Source organism: Oncorhynchus gorbuscha, linkage group LG15 (assembly GCF_021184085.1).
Source record: "Oncorhynchus gorbuscha isolate QuinsamMale2020 ecotype Even-year linkage group LG15, OgorEven_v1.0, whole genome shotgun sequence".
Taxonomy (NCBI): Eukaryota; Metazoa; Chordata; class Actinopteri; order Salmoniformes; family Salmonidae; genus Oncorhynchus; species Oncorhynchus gorbuscha.
Window position 1 is genome coordinate 46,975,084 of NC_060187.1, and position 6,359 is coordinate 46,981,442.

Sequence of the window (6,359 nt, forward strand, 5' to 3'; positions counted from 1 at the left end):
ACACACACACACACACACACACACACACACACACACACACAAACAAAAAAAACATGCACGCACACACATGCACCTACGCGCGCTCTCCCACAAGGAGAAAGGAGACCTGCAGTGGTATGAGCAATGTGCCTTATCATTCCATCTAAGTTCCGCTGCAGTGGTAGATAAAAGGGCCTAGCGTGCTTCCATCGAGATGCGTCCTGTTTCGCCTTCTGGAGATGAATACTCTCCTATCAGAAGATTCATCTCAAGCATGGCGCATTGTAGCAGACAAACACTTCTGGGGGTGGCATGAAAATAGCGGCCTGGGGCAAATGCAATATGTGTCCTGCACCTCTGGACATGCACCACCAAAATGCCCATGGCTAGGAGTGCCTAATAGAATCCTCTCAAATATCTAAACACAGAACCAAACCAATAACAATGACTTCTTTACCTGCGTCACATCACATTACAAAATCAACATCAATAGGATATTTAACTGATTTCAAGTGTTGCATGTGTAAGGTTTGTACCCGGAACTAAAAGTTCTAGGCATTTGCATGGCTGAGTGAATCCCCAAATGTATCGCATGATGCGGACCAGACAAAACATGAGAGATAAGAGAGAGGGTAGAAGTGCCTCCTCTATCAACATGCCAATGGTTTGGGGGGGGGGTTCCAGCTTTTGTCTTGCCATCACTGCCTTACTGTCGTGGGTGAGCTCTGGCGAGGTCTGGGACCGGTTTCCAGATAGGGATGGAACTTAGTCCTACGAGTATCTTAACGATGCATCTTTCCTACAACGGCCGAAGATGTATCACGCTTTTCCCAAAACGCCACGCAGAGATAACGGTCGCTGAGTCAGTCGTTGGAGCATGTGTCGATGGTGATGGGACGGAGAGAAAGAGAGCGCTGCTCTCGAAGCGACTTATTCTAATGCTTAGCCAATATAAATTCACAAAATCACCAATTTGACAAATCATTGCACACATTTTAGGCTACACATCATGAAATATTTTGAGACAAATTACAAACAGCCTACAAGTACCAAAATAGAACCCAATTGATTGAACATGAAATGTATTTCAATATGATTGAAATAGGCTCACTGGCCCGTCATTCAGGGCAGGAGGGGCTCTTTTGAGCCCCTCATTTTCACCCCCCCAAAGGATATATATATTTAATATAAATATATTTTTGGGGGTTGGGGGGGGCTTGCCAGTTTTGCATGTTATTTTGTCATTAATACGTGTCACATATCAATTTGCAAACAATTTAAAATAATATATATCATTGAGTTAATAAAGCTGCATACAAGCATGGTCTCTTTTTTATTTTCTTGAGTGAGGCAGCTCCAAAATGCAGGTGTTTCAGCCTAGCTCAGTGCTTTCTGTGGTGGTGGTGTGAGCCAGCAGAAAATAAGAGCATTTCTCTGTGATTGGCTCAGTGTTCTGACACTCATGGGGACAGTACGTCATCGCCAAATTTAAGTCCTTAGTAAGTGTAGACATCCAAAATTTCAGCCCTTTGGGTCCTGCCATAGAGTTATATTACAAGTTCCCTTCCAAGAAGGCTCAAGGTCATTGGCCACAGATAAAATTACGTCAAATCACGTTATATGTACAGTAGCTTTGATTGGACTGATCATGTCAACATCTTACTTTCAAAGTCTTAGCTAGCAGTCATCATCATCAATGAAGTTGACAATCTACTGGCAAATCACTTTCAATCCTTGTCATATGAAAATTTAAAAAATGAAGAGAAATTATAGAATCATATCGATGCTCTGTTATTGTTATGCAGGTGAATGAGGACCCAAAAGCGACTTGGCGAAAACAGAGTTTTTAATCCAGTAAGAAACTTTACAAAACAAAAAGCATAATACTACTCGTAAAGACGAGAACAGACTGGAGACTTGATCGAGAACTGCAGGTTGCCTCGGGAAGGCACTTGAACCTAGCAGACTCAGACACCTGCTCACCACGCAGCATCTGAGGGAAACACGACATGACAGGGCAAAACATAGACACAGCACGGTGAATTATAGATGAGGATCCGACGGGGCAGGAACGGAAAACAAGGAGAGAAATAGGAACTCTAATCAGGGAAAAGGATCGGGAACAGGTGTGGGAAGACTAAATGATTGATTAGGGGAATAGGAACAGCTGGGAGCAGGAACGGAACGATAGAGAGAAGAGAGAGCGAGAGAGTGAGAGAGGGAGGGGGAGAGAGAGGGATAGAAAGAGGGAAAGAACCTAATAAGACCAGCAGAGGGAAACGAATAGAAGGGGAAGCACAGGGACAAGACATGATAATTAATGACAAAACATGACAGTACCCCCACTCACCGAGCGCCTCCTGGCGCACTCGAGGAGGAACCCTGGCGGCAACGGAGGAAATCATCAATAAGCGAACGGTCCAGCACGTCCCGAGACGGAACCCAACTCCTCTCCTCAGGACCGTAACCCTCCCAATCCACTAAGTATTGGTGACCCCGTCCCCGAGAACGCATGTCCATGATCTTACGTACCTTGTAAATAGGTGCGCTCTCGACAAGGACGGGAGGGGGAGGGAAGACGAACGGGGGTGCGAAGAAAGGGCTTGACACAGGAGACATGGAAGACAGGATGGACGCGACGAAGATGTCGCGGAAGAAGCAGTCGCACAGCGACAGGATTGACGACCTGGGAGACACGGAACGGACCAATGAACCGCGGAGTCAACTTACGAGAAGCTGTCGTAAGAGGAAGGTTGCGAGTGGAAAGCCACACTCTCTGGCCGCAACAATACCTTGGACTCTTAATCCTGCGTTTATTGGCGGCTCTCACAGTCTGTGCCCTGTAGCGGCAAAGTGCAGACCTCACCCTCCTCCAGGTGCGCTCACAACGTTGGACAAACGCTTGAGCGGAGGGAACGCTGGACTCGGCAAGCTGGGATGAGAACAGAGGAGGCTGGTAACCCAGACTACTCTGAAACGGAGATAACCCGGTAGCAGACGAAGGAAGCGAGTTGTGAGCGTATTCTGCCCAGGGGAGCTGTTCTGCCCAAGACGCAGGGTTTCTGAAAGAAAGGCTGCGTAGTATGCGACCAATCGTCTGATTGGCCCTCTCTGCTTGACCGTTAGACTGGGGATGAAACCCGGAAGAGAGACTGACGGACGCACCAATCAAACGACAGAACTCCCTCCAAAACTGTGACGTGAATTGCGGGCCTCTGTCTGAAACGGCGTCTAACGGGAGGCCATGAATTCTGAACACATTCTCGATAATGATTTGTGCCGTCTCCTTAGCGGAAGGAAGTTTAGCGAGGGGAATGAAATGTGCCGCCTTAGAGAACCTATCGACAACCGTAAGAATCACAGTCTTCCCCGCAGACAAAGGCAGACCGGTAATGAAGTCTAGGGCGATGTGAGACCATGGTCGAGAAGGAATGGGGAGCGGTCTGAGACGACCGGCAGGAGGAGAGTTACCCGACTTAGTCTGCGCGCAGTCCGAACAAGCAGCCACGAAACGGCGCGTGTCACGCTCCTGAGTCGGCCACCAAAAGCGCTGGCGAATAGACGCAAGAGTGCCTCGAACACCGGGATGACCAGCTAACTTGGCAGAGTGAGCCCACTGAAGAACAGCCAGACGAGTGGAAACAGGAACGAAAAGGAGGTTACTAGGATGCGCGCGGCGACGCAGTGTGCGTGAGTGCTTGCTTAACCTGTCTTTCAATTCCCCAGACTGTCAACCCGACAACACGCCCATAAGGAAGAATCCCCTCGGGATCAGTAGAAGCCACAGAAGAACTAAACAGACGGGATAAGGCATCAGGCTTGGTGTTCTTGCTACCCGGACGGTAAGAAATCACAAACTCGAAACGAGCGAAAAACAACGCCCAACGAGCTTGACGGGCATTAAGTCGTTTGGCAGAACGGATGTACTCAAGGTTCTTATGGTCTGTCCAAACGACAAAAGGAACGGTCGCCCCCTCCAACCACTGTCGCCATTCGCCTAGGGCTAAGCGGATGGCGAGCAGTTCACGGTTACCCACATCATAGTTGCGCTCAGATGGCGACAGGCGATGAGAAAAAGAAGCGCAAGGATGAACCTTATCGTCAGACTGGAAGCGCTGGGATAGAATGGCTCCCACGCCTACCTCTGAAGCGTCAACCTCGACAATGAATTGTCTAGTGACGTCAGGAGTAACGAGGATAGGAGCGGACGTAAAACGTTCTTTTAGAAGATCAAAAGCTCCCTGGGCGGAACCGGACCACTTAAAACACGTCTTGACAGAAGTAAGAGCTGTGAGAGGGGCAGCAACTTGACCGAAATTACGAATGAAACGCCGATAGAAATTAGCGAAACCTAAAAAGTGCTGCAACTCGACACGTGACCTTGGAACGGGCCAATCACTGACAGCTTGGACCTTAGCGGAATCCATCTGAATGCCTTCAGCGGAAATAACGGAACCGAGAAAAGTAACGGAGGAGACATGAAAAGAGCACTTCTCAGCCTTTACGTAGAGACAATTCTCTAAAAGGCGCTGTAGAACACGTCGAACGTGCTGAACATGAATCTCGAGTGACGGTGAAAAAATCAGGATATCGTCAAGATAGACAAAAACAAAGATGTTCAGCATGTCTCTCAGAACATCATTAACTAATGCCTGAAAAACAGCTGGCGCATTGGCGAGACCAAACGGCAGAACCCGGTACTCAAAATGCCCTAACGGAGTGTTAAACGCCGTTTTCCACTCGTCCCCCTCTCTGATGCGCACGAGATGGTAAGCGTTACGAAGGTCCAACTTAGTAAAGCACCTGGCTCCCTGCAGAATCTCGAAGGCTGATGACATAAGGGGAAGCGGATAACGATTCTTAACCGTTATGTCATTCAGCCCTCGATAATCCACGCAGGGGCGCAGAGTACCGTCCTTCTTCTTAACAAAAAGAACCCCGCCCGGCCGGAGAGGAAGAAGGCACTATGGTACCGGCGTCAAGAGACACAGATAAATAATCCTCGAGAGCCTTACGTTCGGGAGCCGACAGAGAGTATAGTCTACCCCGAGGAGGAGTGGTCCCCGGAAGGAGATCAATACTACAATCATACGACCGGTGAGGAGGAAGAGAGTTGGCTCGGGACCGACTGAAGACCGTGCGCAGATCATGATATTCCTCCGGCACTCCTGTCAAATCGCCAGGTTCCTCCTGAGAAGTGGGGACAGAAGAAATGGGAGGGATGGCAGACATTAAGCACTTCACATGACAAGATACGTTCCAGGATAGGATAGAATTACAAGACCAATTAATAGAAGGATTATGACATACTAGCCAGGGATGACCCAAAACAACTGGTGTAAAAGGTGAACGAAAAATCAAAAAAGAAATAGTCTCACTGTGGTTACCAGATACTGTGAGAGTTAAAGGTAGTGTCTCAAATCTGATACTGGGAAGATGACTACCATCTAAGGCAAACATGGGCGTAGGCTTGTCTAACTGTCTGAAAGGAATGTTATGTTTCCGAACCCATGCTTCGTCCATGAAACAACCCTCAGCCCCAGAGTCAATCAAGGCACTGCATGTAGCACCCGAACCGGTCCAGCGTAGATGGACCGACATAGTAGTACAGGATCTAGATGAAGAGACCTGAGTAGTAGCGCTCACCAGTAGCCCTCCGCTTACTGATGGGCTCTGGCCTCTTACTGGACATGAATTAACAAAATGTCCATCAAATCCGCAATAGAGGCACAGGCGGTTGGTGATCCTCCGTTCCCTCTCCTTAGTCGAGATGCGAATCCCTCCCAGCTGCATGGGCTCAGTCTCAGAGCCAGAGGAGGGAGATGGTTGCGATGCGGAGCAGGAAACACCGTTGATGCGAGCTCTCTTCCACGAGCCTGGTGACGAAGATCTACCCGTCGTTCTATGCGGATGGCGAGAGCAATCAAAGAGTCCACACTGGAAGGAACCTCCCGAGAGAGAATCTCATCTTTGACCACTGTGTGGAGTCCCTCCAGAAAACGAGCGAGCAGCGCCGGCTCGTTCCAGTCACTAGAGGCAGCAAGAGTACGAAACTCTATAGAGTAATCCGTTATGGATCGATCACCTTGGCATAGGGAAGCCAGGGCCCTAGAAGCCTCCCCACCAAAAACTGAACGGTCAAAAACCCGAATCATCTCCTCTTTAAAGTTCTGATAATTGTTAGAACAATCAGCCCTTGCCTCCCAGATAGCTGTGCCCCACTCTCGGGCCCGGCCAGTAAGGAGTGAAATGACGTAAGCAACCCGAGCTCTCTCACTAGAGTATGTGTTGGGTTGGAGAGAGAACACAATATCACACTGGGTGAGAAAGGAGCGGCACTCCGTGGGCTGCCCGGAGTAGCAAGGTGGGTTATTAACCCT